The sequence below is a fragment of the Chenopodium quinoa genome, unplaced genomic scaffold, assembly GCF_001683475.1.
Source record: "Chenopodium quinoa cultivar QQ74 unplaced genomic scaffold, ASM168347v1, whole genome shotgun sequence".
NCBI lineage: Eukaryota > Viridiplantae > Streptophyta > Magnoliopsida > Caryophyllales > Amaranthaceae > Chenopodium > Chenopodium quinoa.
Genome location: NW_018743828.1, coordinates 588561 through 604881, shown reverse-complemented (window position 1 = coordinate 604881; position 16321 = coordinate 588561).

Genomic DNA, 16321 nt, shown 5'->3' with positions numbered 1-16321 from the left:
ATATATATATATATATATATATATATATATATATATATATTAATTCTTTATTGCTGAAAACTAATTTATTCCTAAATCTAATTATTGATTATGAATTTTGGAATTTGATTTTGATGTTTAATTATAAGTATTATGTTAATAAATTTTCAGATTTTGTTCTTGATTTATAAATTATTGAGGGGTTATGTTGTATAATGCTTTAGATATTTGATTAAAATGTTTTAAGGCTTATTTACAGCAAATTTTAATTAAAATATAGTGCTGGAATTTTTAGTAGAGCACTTAAAATCAAGTTTCTTTAAGGAATTTTAATTACCCATTAATTGGGACTAAATTATGATGTTTTAAATATAATTTCAGCATGTTTTAATTAAATTATGAGGGGTTTTATAATAGTATATACTAGATGAAAGCCCGTGCGATGCACGGTTTTTATCTATAAATCTCATGTAAGGATAATATTTTTTTTTTGTAATTACACCATACAATAATATATTGATTAAATTATTGTGCTGATTAGGAAAAGAATAATTTTTATTATTTTACATAACTTAAATAGAGATCTTATTTGTTGGTGCTAATTATGTGAAAATTGAATATATAATTAATAAAAAAAATTATAAATATAATATCTTATTTGTCGGATAATAGAAGAAAAAAAAGTTAAAATATAAGTTTTTTTTTTTTAAAAAAAAGAAATCGCTAATTAAGCTGGACCCTCCCCTAATCCTTACAAAATTCATTATCATCCGTGAAGTTTTCTTATGGGGTAATTAATTTTATTTAAAAAAATAAATTGTGAATTTTTTTTTCATTGGTTGACTCTCAAATCTCATTCGTTAATTTGTCTCAAGTGGTGATTGATTTTTTAATTTTAAATTAAAATGAATTGTAATATATTTTTTGTATCGTTTGTCATAACTTTTTATATGTTATATAATCTATCGGATATTAGAATAAGATATTAATGTTAAATAAATATAATTTAAATTATACACTGTTCTTATTTATCTAAAGACAATTAAATAAAAAGAAAATTTTTAGTTTTAAAATAATTTAAACCCTAATTGGTTACTATTCGTTTGATTATTAAATAAAATATAAATTTAATTTTTTTAATTTTTCAAGATATTATTTTGTTTTTTAAAATAATTTAAATCATAAATCCTCTTTTTTTTAACTATGATTCGTTTGTATAACGAAAGTACGTTGTTCTATACATATATAGTTATAAAATCACTATATTTTTTCACAAACAATAACTTAAACCACCATTATTCTTTTACTCCATATCAATTTTATACAATAAAAAATTAATAAAGTAAACCCAAAACTATAGGGTAAAAATAAAGATGGTGAGAGTAATAGTAAAAAGATATGACTTTATAAGTTTTTAAATATTTTAATAAAATATATACCAAGAATGTTGCATAACTGAAATTAATCTAATTGAATAAAATTAAATCTTTATAATGAAATTTATTTATCACACTACTATAATGATTTTTACAATAATAATACATATCCTATCAGAAACTATAATACACAAACCAAAATAATTAGAGACATCTCTTACAATTTTTAATTTTTTTTTCCTTCTAATAAGACTATAGTTGCAGATTTACTTTTCCAATCTACACATTCCTCTTTTGGATTTATAAGTACTTGACAAAATTTCCTTTAATTGGCGCATGTACATAATCCCTTCAAATGCAAAATAAATAATATTAAATTATAATTAAGTTGTTTAACAAAATTTAATACGATAAGTAACACAATTAGATTAGGTAGAATAAACAAAACATACACCTTAGAATATAACGAATAACGATCAATTTATTTTGTTTACCATTAGAAAGCATTGATATACTTACATTTTTTTTCAATATTATTTGTTAATCAAATAATTAGACCTGGAAAATAAAAATTCACACCATGAAAAAGATTTGATAAATAATATTCACATGTTTGCGTTTTTGTATTATATAGTTTTAATGATTAAAGCTCGTGGTGAATTAGTTGTGCGTGTGTAGTATATATATAGTGTCTATTTATAATAGAAAAATAAAAAATTATATTTTAATCTTTAACATCATCATATCTTATATTATGTATATATGTGTAGCAAATAAATCTCTTATAAAAATTTTTGTTATCTAATCATGATATGGGTTGCTAATAAGATAAAAATTGAAGATTATTGTTTTTTTTTGGTAAGTAAAAATATTCATTCTAAAATAAAACACAAATCAAATTTTATTGGGTTATTATTAAAATAAATTAAAACTACTTATCATTATTTAAAAAAAAAAAAAAACACCATAGTTGTTTCGGGGTTTTCTGATGTCCTGCGGGAGAGTTACAATTCCGAGACTGGAACCGGACGCCTGTACCTGCAAAACAAACGGATGCTCCGGATGATTGGAGATCCGCCTCCGACGGTCAAGTTAGTACTTGATTAAGGAGTAATTAATGCGGAAATAAAAGTGATTGGGTCTCTCTAGGTGAGAGTGTTAAATGTGCGTAATCCCCCTTAATGAGGATTAAGGGAGGTATTTATAGCCTTGGGAAACGTGCCAATCCTAGGTTTAGGTTAACCTAGGACTGATTGGGCTTCCCTGGGAAGTTGGGCCTAGGTGGCCGGTTTCTCCATTAGGCATGGAGGATGCCACGTGTCATGACATAATAGGTCCAGGGTGGACAAATAGACGTGTGCCACGTGGCAAACCCTGACAGCTCCAACTGGAGGACACTTGGCAGGACCTGATTGGCCCACGTGGCGCATTCCGATTGGTGGGAGAAAAATCCCCTAATCATTTGCCCCTCACAGGTGGCACGTGACTGGTCACGTGTTACCTGTGACAGGTGTCGCACTGTGACAGGCGACGACCTGCTACAGGTGTCACTCGGCGAAAGGCCGAGAGATTCTCCCGCCCAAATTTTGAATGTTGGAAGTGACCCTTCGCCTTCTTGCTTTGCCTATATAAGGGTGTGTTGACTTCCGTCATTTTCACACTTGAGAACTTTTTATAGAGAACATTCGGACCCCTGAACTTGCTATGACATTTCGGACTCTTTCTGCCTACCGCCTGCTCTGACAAGCCGACTGCACAGGATTTTCATAACTCCATCAACTTCACTCGTTCAGGTAACCGTCGGTTCTCTTACTCTTAATTTTCTCTTTATTTTATTCTTTTTTGAAATGGCACCACGGAAGCACACGACACGACCTAGGTTAGTGATCAGCCGGTCACGGGGGACGGCTGAATCTAGGACTAGGAGTGCCGCCTGCCCTTTTCCGGACCCATCTTTGCCCTTTATACAAAGTCCGACTGTCTCTGTGTCTATGCAGAACATGATGGCCAGAACAAAAAGAACTGCTAGGATTTCGAACTCAGACGGCTCCTCCCACAGGGTGCTGATTAGTGAAACATCTGACCAGGCGCCAGATGTGGAAGTGAACCAAAGCGGCTTGAAAGCCGACAGTTCTGAGGGAGGAGTCAAAGTGACCCCTTCCAATTTTACAGTTGTCAAGTCTACATTCTCTCCTGCTCCTTTTCTGGAGTAACACACTTTAAGTAGGGTTGAAGGTACCCTCTTTTGTGAAGTTCTCCCTTTATCATTTCAAAACTGGCTGCCCGTTTTTTCAGCGCTGCCGCCTGGTGATGATCATCCGGCAGGGTACCGTCTGTCAGATATGCCCTGATTGGATCCATCCAGGTTGAGCTTCTGTCTAGGATTCCAATAGGGTCTTCCTCGATGCTTCTCTTCTCCATTACTTCCCAAAAAACAGTTCGAGGAGTATCACAAGAGGCGGATGATGCTAATTTTGAAAGTGCATCCGCCTGGTTGTTTTCTGATCTCGGCACTTGAGTCAGATGAAAATCTTCAAGGGATCCGACTGCTTGTCGTACCGCCTGTAAATACTTGATCATGGCCGGATGGGTTGCTTCTTATTCGCCATTATACTGACTCACAATCAATTGTGAATCGGAACAGGCGTCTATCTTTCGTGCCCCTGCCGCCTTGCACATGCGAATTCCGGCTAGTAAAGCTTCATATTCTGCCTCATTGTTTGAGGCCCGAAAACTGAAGCGTAGAGCATACTCGTACCTGTCGCCCTCTGGAGACTGACATATGACGCCTGCTCCACAACCATTTGAAGTAGAGCTTCCGTCCACATATACCTTCCAGACTTGGTCTGGATCTCGAGAATCAGGGGGACGAGTCATTTCAACAATAAAGTCAGCAAAGGCTTGCCCCTTCACTGCTTTTCTAGGCTCGAAAGTAACTTCAAGGCTCTGTATTTCTATGGCCCATTTGATCATCCGTCCTGACGACTCCATGGTGGTCAGTGGCCGCTTGATAGGTTGATCTGTATAAACGACGACTGCATGTGCCAAAAAGTAGGGCTTCAATTTTTTAACAGCCATGAAGAGTGCAAGACCAAATTTCTCCACTAAGAGATACCTCAACTCGGCATTTTTTAGTACATGACTGACAAAGTAGACCGGGAGCTGACAGCCGTCTCTTTCAGCAAGAAGAACAGCGCTTAACGCATGATCAGAGACGGCCAGGTACATGTAGATAGGGGTGAAACAAATTCGGTTTAAAACCAAACTGAACCGAAAACCAAACCGAATAACAAATATGGTTTGGTTTTTTTTTAAGGTGGTTTGGTTTCGGTTTTGAAAAAAAAAAAAATCGGTTTTTGGTTCGGTTTCGGTTTGAGAAAGTGAAAAACCGAAAAAACCGAGCCAAACCGAAATATAGGCCCAAACCCAAAAAATAACCCTAGCCCAACAGATTTACCCTAAGTATATAAATGAAAAAAAAAAAATCCTAATTCTCTCATTTCCTCTTTTCTCTTCTCCGCGGCTCCACGCTTCACCCTTCTCTCCTCTTCTGATCTTCTCAGTCTTCTCACTCACTCTCCTTTCCTCTTCTCAAGTTCTCAGTTCTTAGTTCTCACTTCTCCCCCTTCACTCTCTCTCCTTTTCTCTTCTCACTTCTCCACCTTCCATTCGCATCACCATCGACTAACCTTTCGAGGATTTTCGAACTCCATCAAGGGCATCAACTAAAGGGCTTTCATGTCAAATTCGACCATGAAAACACTAGATCTAGTGTTTTCATGGTCTAATTAGACTTTGAAGCCCAAATTTGAGGAAAGGGCCGTTGTGTAGGGGTTTGGTATGACTGCTCTTTTGCAATTCTGTTGTTGTTCTTGTTAAAAACTTGTTCAATTATGTTGTTAAAACTTGTTTGTATGAATTGGTTGGTTTGATTTTGTTACTTTGTTGTTAAAAATTGTGTAATTATGTGTATGGATTGGTTTTGATTTGATTTTGTTAAAAGTTGAAACTTGTTGAATTAGAAGTTTTAGAACTTGTTAATGATATTATGCTACTACAGTACTGCTTTGTTGATGAATGAGGCCAAAAAAATTGCAGATTATTGGCCCAAATAAATTAGGCCCAAAAAATTCGGTTTGGTTCGGTTTCTTATTATGAAACCGAAATGAATATGGTTTGGTTTGGTTCGGATTCTAAAGTAAAGTGGTGCGGTGTGGTTTTAAAAAATACAGAAACCGAATTAAAGTGGTTCGGTTTGGGCAAAAAAACCAAACCGAAAACCGAACTTTCACCCTTACATGTAGAGTACTTCTTTGGGCAAAGGGCTGACCAGCCTCGACAAGGAATGCAAGTGAACTTTCAATTTCTGGAAGGCCGCCTCAGCATCCGGCCCCCATTCAAACCTTGCCTTCTTCTTAATGGCCTGGAAGAAGTATAAGCATTTGTCGCCTAATCGGCTTAGAAATCTTCCCAAGGCCGCCAGACAACCTGTTAACTTCTGAACCTCTCGGACGGTACGAGGCGACTGCATGTCGTTGACCGCCTGCACCTTCTCAGGGTTCGCCTCTATTCCTCTCTGATTGATAAGGAATCCGAGAAATTTCCCAGACTCAACTCCAAATACACATTTCTTGGGATTGAGCATGACATGGTGCCGCCTGAGTGTGGCGAAAGTTTCTCGGAGGTCCGACAAATGATCTATCTGAAGCTTAGACTTGACAATCATATCATCAATGTATGCCTCGACGTTTCTCCCAATCTGATCAAAGAACACAGTGTTTATCATTCGCTGGAAGGTGGCCGGGGCATTCTTAAGACCAAACGGCATGACCGTGTAACAGTATAACCCTTGATCAGTGACGAAGACCGTCTTCTCCTGATCTTTCTTCCATAAAGGGATTTGATGGAAACCAGAGTAGGCGTCCATAAAGCTCATTAAAGCATGGCCGGCTGTTGAGTCGACCAGGTTATCAATTTTAGGCAGAGGGTAACTGTCTTTGGGGCACGCCTTGTTTAAGTCTGTGTAGTCTACACACATTCGCCAGGTGCCATTCGGCTTTTTAACAAGCACCACATTTGCAACCCAGTCTGGGAAGTAACATTGCCGAATGAACCCTGCGTCAAGTAATTTTTTAACTTCGGCGGCTGCCGCCTGACTTCTTTCTTCGCCATGGTTCCGTTTCTTCTGCCTTACCGGCTTCTTTTTCGGATCCACAGCCAATTTATGTACCGCCAGGTCAGGACTAATGCCTGGCATTTCGTGGACTTCGAATGCAAAGATGTCCTTGTATTCTTTCAATAGTTTGTGAAAGTCGTCACCCAGGACTCTCAGAGCAGTCGTCCCAACTTTGACTATTCGGTCAGGACGCGAGTCGTCTAAGATCATGTCCGTATGCTCACCAGCCGGCTGAGGGCGGAATTCATCCGACCGCTCCTCTGCCAATGATTGCTATTTTTTGTCTTTTCTCGCGGCCCCCTTCTGGGCTGCCTTTCTCTTCTTGCCGCCTGCTTCTTGAACAGGCGCACTCTCCTTGACATTGTCAAGGTATGTTTTTCCACCACTTGACCCAGCGGCCATAACAGTGGGCTTGATATCCAAGAGGTAGCACTCTCGGGCCATCCTCTGATCTCCCCTTAGGGACCCGACTGTTCCATTATCCCTCTCAAACTTGAGCAACATAAGAGATGGGATTATAACAGCCTTGGAATTATTCAGGGTTGGTCGTCCCATAATCATGTTGTAGGCCGAGAGTTCTTCTACTACCAGGAACCGGACTACCATGTGTCATCCTTCCCCTTTTTCACCCAGGCGGATGGGTAAATCCACTCGTCCCACTGGGTGGACGACTCCTCCTCCAAACCCTACTAAAGGGTGGGATGCCGGATGTATGCAATCAGTCTGATATTTTAGTTTTGACAGACATTTGCTACTGATAAGATCTGAGGAGCTTCCGGTATCTATAAGGATTCGGCCAACTCTCTGGTTGGCCACTTTACATTCAATAACGATAGGGTCGTCATGCGGCCCCCTTACCCCTCCTAGATCTTCTTCAGTGATGACAATCTCAGGAAATGAATATTTGGAGGGTCGTTCTTGGTGAACGGAATTTACGTCTAGTCGCCTGATATTGTCTTTGTTGCCCCTAATAGTGGGGCCGCCTCCTGAGAAGCCGCCTGCAATGGTGTAGACGACTGCATCATCTGTATCAGAGTTGTCGGCCTGTTGACTCTTTTTGGCCGACTGTTTTTTCGAGGAAGTGTTCCCTGTAGATTTCTTGACATAAGAGTCAAGATCGCCTTGCTCAGCCAGGCGGTCCAGATACCGCATGAGACTGATGCATTCGTTGGTGTGATGACCAACATCTTCATGATAATCACAGAATTTTTCTTTGTTCCGGTTGCTCGCAGAACCCTTCATGGGGACCGGCTTCTCAATTGAGATCCGTCCCTTGATTTCCATTAGTATAGCTTGGCTATCCTTGTTAAACGCATACTTTGGGGAGTATGGTTTGAATTCTTTCTTCTTCTTCTGGGCCGGCTGTTTAGAGGAATCAGCCGCCCAGACCTCTTTTCTCTTCTTCTCATCTTTGTTCGACGATTGTTTCTGTCGTCCTTCTTTTTTGTCGAACCTTTTCCCGTCCGACTGTTTTGTACTACAAAGATCAGTCGCCTGTATATAGGCTTCCGCTTCAATCAAGGCCTCTTGAAGAGTCTCCACCCTCTTTCGGACCAAATCAACTTTGAATGTCGATCCGTCTTTGAGGCCTCCGAAAAAGTCAGTATAGGCTACCTCATCCGGTAACCCTTGAATCTGTATTCTCATCAGGTTAAACCGCCTGATGTAAGAACGAAGCCCCTCCTTCTTGCCCTGCTGAATCGTTCCTAAATCAAGGGTCGTCTTCTTCGCAGGTATGTTCATGGCAAAGTTGGAGGTGAATAAGTAAGCAAGCGTCCTGAAGTTATTTACACAACCAGTCGGCAGGTTGCCGAACCATTGTTGTGCGATTCCTTTGAGAGTCGCTGGGAAACACTTACACCAAGTGGGATCATCCAACCCTTGAAGGTACATCAGGTTGGTGAATGCCATCAAATGGTCTTCTGGGTTAGTAGTGCCGTCATAGGCGCCTACTAATACATTTTTCACTTTGGCCGGCTGAGCGGCTTCAGCAATTTCCTTGGAGAAGGCCGACGGCTGTTCCCCAAGTCTAAGAAACCGTAGCTTCCAGTCTATAGGCTGGACATTCTTTGCTGCATGGCCACCAAACAGAGGTGGCTGCAAAAAATATTGTTGTTGCGGTACAAATGGTAAGTTTGGTACCGCCTGGTCACTATGAAAGCCGGACTGACGGGAGGTGCCGCCTGACTGACTCTCATGATGCGACTGAGTATACTTCATCAAGGTATTGCGTAGACTGTCTTGGAAGTCTGAAGTAGAGGCCGACTCTGACAATCGGTCATTCTTTTTCTGCTCTAGCAATAGCCGAGCATCTGTGTATGTTTTCTTCGACCCGTCCGCCTGAATATGACGAACATGTTTCCTCTTTCCTGGAGTAGGAAAGCGGTACTTTGTGAAATCAAGGGCAGGCGGCTCCCACTTCCTAGAGTTAGGATGAGGGGTCGCCTCTCGCCCTTGGACTGGCTTCCTCTTTCCTAAAGTGGAAGGTTTCTTAGCCGACTGCTCCTTGGCCAGAGCAGGCTTCTTGTTGAGCAACTCTTGAATCTCTCCCTTGAAGCCCCTCATGAAGGTCATGAGTTCGTTTCTTGTAATGGGAGCAGACCCATCAGCCGGCTGCTGCTGAACAGGCGGTGCGCCGGCTGGATCACTGAGTCCAGTTTGAAGATGTTCCCGTTCCCTCCTTTCGGTATGACGGGTGCGTCGGGCCCTTAGGGTCCCGTCTGAAGCTGTGTGAGCTTCAACTTCAAATTCTTCCTCAGTATCATGGTCCGACTGGACTTGAGGGTCGCCTAGGGGACGCCTCTCTTCAGGAGTCGGTACAGACGTGGATGCCATCTCAGAAGTACTCTCCCCACAGACGGCGCCAAAATGTTTCGGGGTTTTCTGATGTCCTGCGGGAGAGTTACAATTCCGAGACTGGAACCGGACACCTGTACCTGCAAAACAAACGGATGCTCCGGATGATTGGAGATCCGCCTCCGACGGTCAAGTTAGTACTTGATTAAGGAGTAATTAATGCGGAAATAAAAGTGATTGGGTCTCTCTAGGTGAGAGTGTTAAATGTGCGTAATCCCCCTTAATGAGGATTAAGGGAGGTATTTATAGCCTTGGGAAACGTGCCAATCCTAGGTTTAGGTTAACCTAGGACTGATTGGGCTTCCCTGGGAAGTTGGGCCTAGGTGGCCGGTTTCTCCATTAGGCATGGAGGATGCCACGTGTCATGACATAATAGGTCCAGGGTGGACAATTAGATGTGTGCCACGTGGCAAACCCTGACAGCTCCAACTGGAGGACACTTGGCAGGACCTGATTGGCCCACGTGGCGCATTCCGATTGGTGGGAGCAAAATCCCCTAATCAATAGTTATGTTTATCAAATCCTAATATTGAATCTATTCAAAAAAAAAATATCCTAATATTGAATTAATAAGATAGATATTCATATGTAATTTACGTGGTCTGATGGTTGGGTTTTGGACTTTTGGGATTGAATTGTGGGTTTTTGTTTTATTTATTTATCTTTTTGGTGTACATGTAATTTAGCTATATAATTGGATTTTTACTTTTTTCCCATGAAAATAATTTAATTTGTTGATTTTAATCTACGTGGCATTAAAATCGGAGATATATCAAATCTAATTCGTCACTTTTATCTAGGTGGCGAGTGAATTTTTTAATTCTAAAATAAAATAAAAATCTAATTTCTTATTGGTTAAAATAATACCTTTACTTACGTGGCGCTCCGAATACTCTCCAAAAAATGCCTGTTTTATTTATATATATTAGATTGCTGAAAATTTGTGTAAAGTGGATTTTAATACTCTTCTATAATTTTAAATTGTAGGAGACTTCGAAGTGAGTGATTTTTACTAGTTGTGGCGATTCTAAGATCGTATACAAGGTACGTTCGCGTACTTAGTATAACTAGCCTTTTGGCCCGTTCGATGCACGGGTTCTTATCTAGGTTATTTTATATGTAGGTATTTTTTTAATAGTTGAAACTTTTGATATGAAATACAAAGTAATTGTTTCATTGCTAAAACTTAAAAGGGAAAAAAGAATGAGGGTAGAACTTTGGAAAAAGATAAATAAATTTAGTAACGTACATATACATGAAGATTGTAGGATATGAAATGACATATTGGTTTAAGCTATATTTTAAGTCTATAAGTTAAAAAGACAATTTTAAAATAATTTAATTCATATGTTTATTGACAGGGTAAAGTCGTATCCCCTAATAAAAAATAATACCTAAATCCTCTAACTAATGTAGATAGGAAAGTAGGGTCGAATTACACAGGGAAACAAGTCTTTTTACACCTAATTATTTATTATAATCTAAATTATCTAAGTAACCAATATTTTTTGGGAATAAATTCTATACTACGAAGAATAAGTTTAGGGAGAAAAGAAACAATAATAAGGAAGCCTAGGGTCACAGGTTCGCCAATGATTAATATTCCGGAATAAAATGAAGTAATTAATAATTAACAATGCACAAATAACATAATTAACAGGCTCTCGCAATTTATTAATCAACATAGATCTAACAGGCTCTCGCAATTTACTAGATCTAAGTTCTATTGAAAATAGCCTTTAATATTAAATTAACATCTGCTCGAATCATCAATTCAATATTGCTAAACATTCACAATCAAATTACATCTGCTCGACTCATAATCTAATTGCAAAGAATTAAAACAATTCAATCAGAAATTATCATGAAATATCAATAATCAATAATAACAAATTATCCCTTCATATTAATTATGGATCCTCATAAAGCCTAGAATGAAACTACTCACCCATCATCATAATTAAACTAATCAAATAAATAAATAAAAGCATGATCAAAGAAGTAAGTAAAATAGCTGAAATTAAAAGAGAAGAAATTATTACCAAAAAGAAATCTGAATTAATGGAAATAATTTAGAACAAAAGTTGAGAGAGAATTAAGAGAGAGAAATATTCTAAGTAGAGAGAGAAAGTCTAAGAAAGAAGGTAATCAAAATTCCGTACAAAAATCGTACTTAAACGTTTCCTAAAACAAAAATTAAAACTAAACTAATCAGGCTCCATAAAAACACGCGCCCGATTGGGCGAAGGGCCGCCCAATCGGGCCTGCCTTTTCCTTCGCGCTCCTTCTCAGCAGCATCGCCCGATCGTGCTAGACGCTCGCACGATCGGGCGCGCTATAAGCACGCACAACACCAAGCAACGCCGCGCCCGATCGTGCTAGACCTTGCCCGATTGGGCCCTTGCTTCACTTTGAGGCTCGGACTTCGATTGAGCTTGATTTCTCGGCCCAATCCGGATTTCCTCTTCGGGTCTTGAATACTCGGTCCAAATACCTCGGGATCCCAATTACCGAGCCCTTAATCACCGGCTCGATGACTCTAACCGGCCTTGGGCTTCAAAGATGGTCGTGCACCTTTAATTCCCGTAGTCGCTTCATGAAAAACCCGAGAAAATGCTCCAAAGGCGCAATTTCCTACAAAGCTCAACAAAGACTACGAAAACACTAGAAAACACAAATTAGTAATAAAAGTGGCTCGAAAGAGCCAAAAGCACTACTAATTATGACCAATAACGGGGGTAAATTAATATATAAAATGGACATATCATTTATGTGATGTATATTAATTGGTTCAACTTTATTTTATTATGATGGAAATGAAACACTTCATTTTCTTAATTGAATTTGCAAGTTATAGAATGTATAAAGACTTAAACAAAAAGATTAAAAGGGGTGACATGTGTCATATGTGGTAGTAAGTGACTTGTGATGACATGTGTCATATGAAAAATTATGGTTTGTGTTTTTAAATACTAAGTATAGATTATGTTGATGTAGTAGCATGCTAAATGTGTCTGATTGATTACAAGTAGTATCATGTTAGGTTTGGGATGGAAATTATGATTTGGATGTTATGGGTGATTGGATTATGAAGCATGATTTATTTGTGATGGATTGTTGAATGGAAAATAATAGCTTGGAATATTATTTATGAACCACATATTTATTTATGGCATAGTAGAGAGCATGTTTAATTAAACTAAATGTTTAATTTGGTTTGTAATATTAAAAAGGAATTTTATTATGGTTCATATAATTTTTATTGATGCTATAAGCATGAGGAAGGAGCTATATAAGTATTTATGTACACGAGGAATAAATTGTATGTTGGTGTCTTAGTGCACTTAAGGTGTTTTTAACACCGAGGGATAGGATTTGTGACACTTTATGCGTTTAAAGTGTCATTGGCACCGAGGTAGAATTAAAAAAGGATTCAACATTAAATATTATGTGGTCACTAATTATCCAAGAATTAAAATGGTATATTTGATTGATTGAATAATTATTATTGATTGAATGATTATGGTTGAGAGTCATCACCAAGTTAAATAATCTGTAAATAACGTAAAGTGAAAGAGATTACGCACCAAAACTCTTGGAACGGATATACCTTGATTATGAACATATGGGGGGGGGGAGTTATGTGACTTTATATTTGATCATAACTTCTACTGGAGTACAGGACGCTGTACATTCCTTTTATTATTATTATGCGCAGGAATTTCGCAACCTATGAGTGGTTATTGATGCTGACACGGTTAGCTCCCGTGTCAGTAACCTCAATTTATTCGGGGGAGGTTGAGTGGGAAACCCGTTCGATGCATAGTCAATACAAAATAAATTATGTAGTGTCTAGTGAGAACTTTTATTGATTGATGTATGCTTGAAACACAGGTGCAACCAGGTAAGTTGCGTGTTGATAGGAAATTATATGTTAGTGTGTTAATTACGCTTATGTACTCAGCTTTGCTGATTGTGTGTTTTGTGTGTTTGTTGGCCTTGTCTTTACCTTGGCCCTATGATGACCCATTTTTAATGGAGAGTATTGGGAGAAAGTAGAGATAAGCTTTTCAGGTGATGAGGCATTTTCATGAATGGGCATGAGTGAAGAGCGAATCATGCTAGCTTCCATATGTATATGAATGTGTTATTGCTTTAATTATTTATGACTTTATTTATTTTATGTGCCTAACGAAAAGGATTTTGGATTTCGATTTTGGTTAATAAAGGGCCTACAATGGTTCCAAGTTGTAGGTTGTTTTTTATTTTTACTTCGTTTGACTTTACTATCATTGGTTGACTGTTTAAGTTGACTTGTTTTGAAATTAGTCTTCCATTGTGTGTCTTTGATAGTTGCCTTAACAGTTAACACGGTGGCGATAATGTCTTAGATATTCCTATTTAAAGTTTGTAGACAGGGCAAAACATGTATTTTAAAAGGAAGGAATTTCTAGGGTGTTACAGATTTAATTGATGAGTTACCGATATTTGCGATGAATATCATGAATTTCAATTGACTTTTTGAATTTGTGATAAATTATTATGATTATTCATTATATTTATTATGAATTTGTTTGTTATTATGATTTTTCATTTTATTTATTGAGTTGATGTTATTTGTGTATAATTTTTGGGGAAAAAAATGAACAAGTGTAGTATTTTAAAATTGAACATTTAATACACCAAAAATGAACATTTAGTACATAAAAAATTTATAAATTTTAACGATTTATTTTATCTTTATTTTATGTTAATAAATATGTATCATACTATTGTGAATTTGAAAACCCCCAAATGAATATATGAAAATTATGTTCATTTTCAGCATATTCATAAATTTTTTTTTCGTATTCATTTTATAATTTATAATTTTATGATTATACTTCCACCGTTCTATTTATATTGCAGCAATGGACCTTTACGCACTATTCATCACTCTTGTGTGACCGTATAATATGATTTACAAAAACTTTTGCATGCCCCGGTTTACAATAATTTTATTGTACATCGAACATTTTGCGAAAAGTGACCCCTTTTTTTTTGTACAAAAGTGACCCTTTTTCTTCACAAAAGTGCTCCATATTTTCACAAAAGTGACCCCTTTTTTTCACAAAAGTGACCTTTTTTTACATAAAAATAAACCTTTTTCAAAAAAGTGACCATTTTTTTTACAAAAGTTACTTTTTTTTTTCTTCATAAAAGTGACCTTTTTTCAGAAAAGTAATCAAACTAACATATGCAAAACAGAGTATCAAAATTAACGAAACAAACACAAAAATTAACAATAGTCATGAAAAAACTATACAATCACTCAAACAAATCAAAAGTCATCGCCGGAACCACCGTTAGCGACGCCGATCGCGTTGAAACCATTGTTGATTCCACCATTTCCGACCATCTCACCAAGCAAAGCGATGAAAAATTTACAAAAAAAATTACAAATACTAACCTAGAGCAGAAACATCAACATCATCGATTATCACCAGAAACTAGAGGAGAGAGAAAAACAAAAGAAGTTGAGAAGTAGAGGAGAGAGAAAAAACAAAAGAAGATGAAAACTAGAGGAGAGAGAAAAAACAAAGAAAAAGAAGATTCAAGAAAAAAGAGAATTTGTAGAATAAAGAGGAGAGAGAAAATAAGATTTCATTTTTTCCTTGCCAAAATTGGGCCACCAAACTCACGCTTCCTTTCGATTTTCACTAAAATAGTGAACACCCGATTTAATAAAAAGTTTGTGTATGATTTATAAGTTTAAACAAAATATAGTCACGTGAAATCTTGTTGGATTCGTCTCATAAAATATTTTCACAATATAAAGTTTTTATAATTTTTACTCTAACACAATTATAGATATCTAGTACTATATAAAATGTGCTTCGGGATGAGTAATTTCATCCTTGTCGCAATATTAATAGAACGGAGGAAGTATATGATAATCATGCACATTTTTAATGTACTAAATGCTCATTTTTTTATTACCGAAGTTCATTTTTTGGTAATGCTAGTTTGGATGTAATTCTAGTCAGGACGTGTGCTAACTTTTAAAAATGATGTTCATGCACGATCCAAGGCCCACTAGCATGCTTATTGTTCGTGTTGGACTTGTGGTGAGCTCGTGTCGAATCAATCCATTATCCATTTTTGTATTGTATTAATAAATTCATTTTAGGAAAATTTGCCAATTACTACCGCAAGTTAATACCACTTTGTAAATTACTACCGCAAATTAAAAAAGTTGTGAATTACTACCGCAAAAAATTTTAAGATGTTGGGTTTAATGGGGGTTTGGTAGTAATCGCAACATCTTAAAATTTTTTGCGGTAGTAATTCACAACTTTTTTAATTTGCGGTAGTAATTTACAAAGTGGTATTAACTTGCGGTAATAATTGACAAATTATCCTTCATTTTATAATCATATAAATTCAGATTATTAGAAAGTATGTAGTACTGTATTACATAGTTAGGATTAATAAAGGTGAACCATCCAAATTTAAAATTTATATAACCAATTTTTTGTTAAACAAATTAAGAAATAAAATGTGCATGATCAAGCGTGAAATTCCAACTTTGCAATTAAAAAAAAAAAAAGGGAAGAATTATAACACAATGATTTACTATACATTACAATATTTCAACTTCACCCGATTTTTGTTATTTAAAGCATTTCTTCAGAGCTAGAGTCATAACTTGATCGCCGAAACTAAGTCAAGATGATTGGCAATACACTAGAAAGTCTAGAATGCAGGAAGAATAAGAATGTAATACAGTACAAATTATCCATGAACCTTCAACACAGCAAATAGAACTGATGATTATTCATGGTATAACTTCCAACAATTCACTGCAACTAAGATGAGCCCTCTCAGATGGGATACCGAGAACTATACATTAGTAGCATCGATGTATCAGCATATATATGCAATATTAAAACTG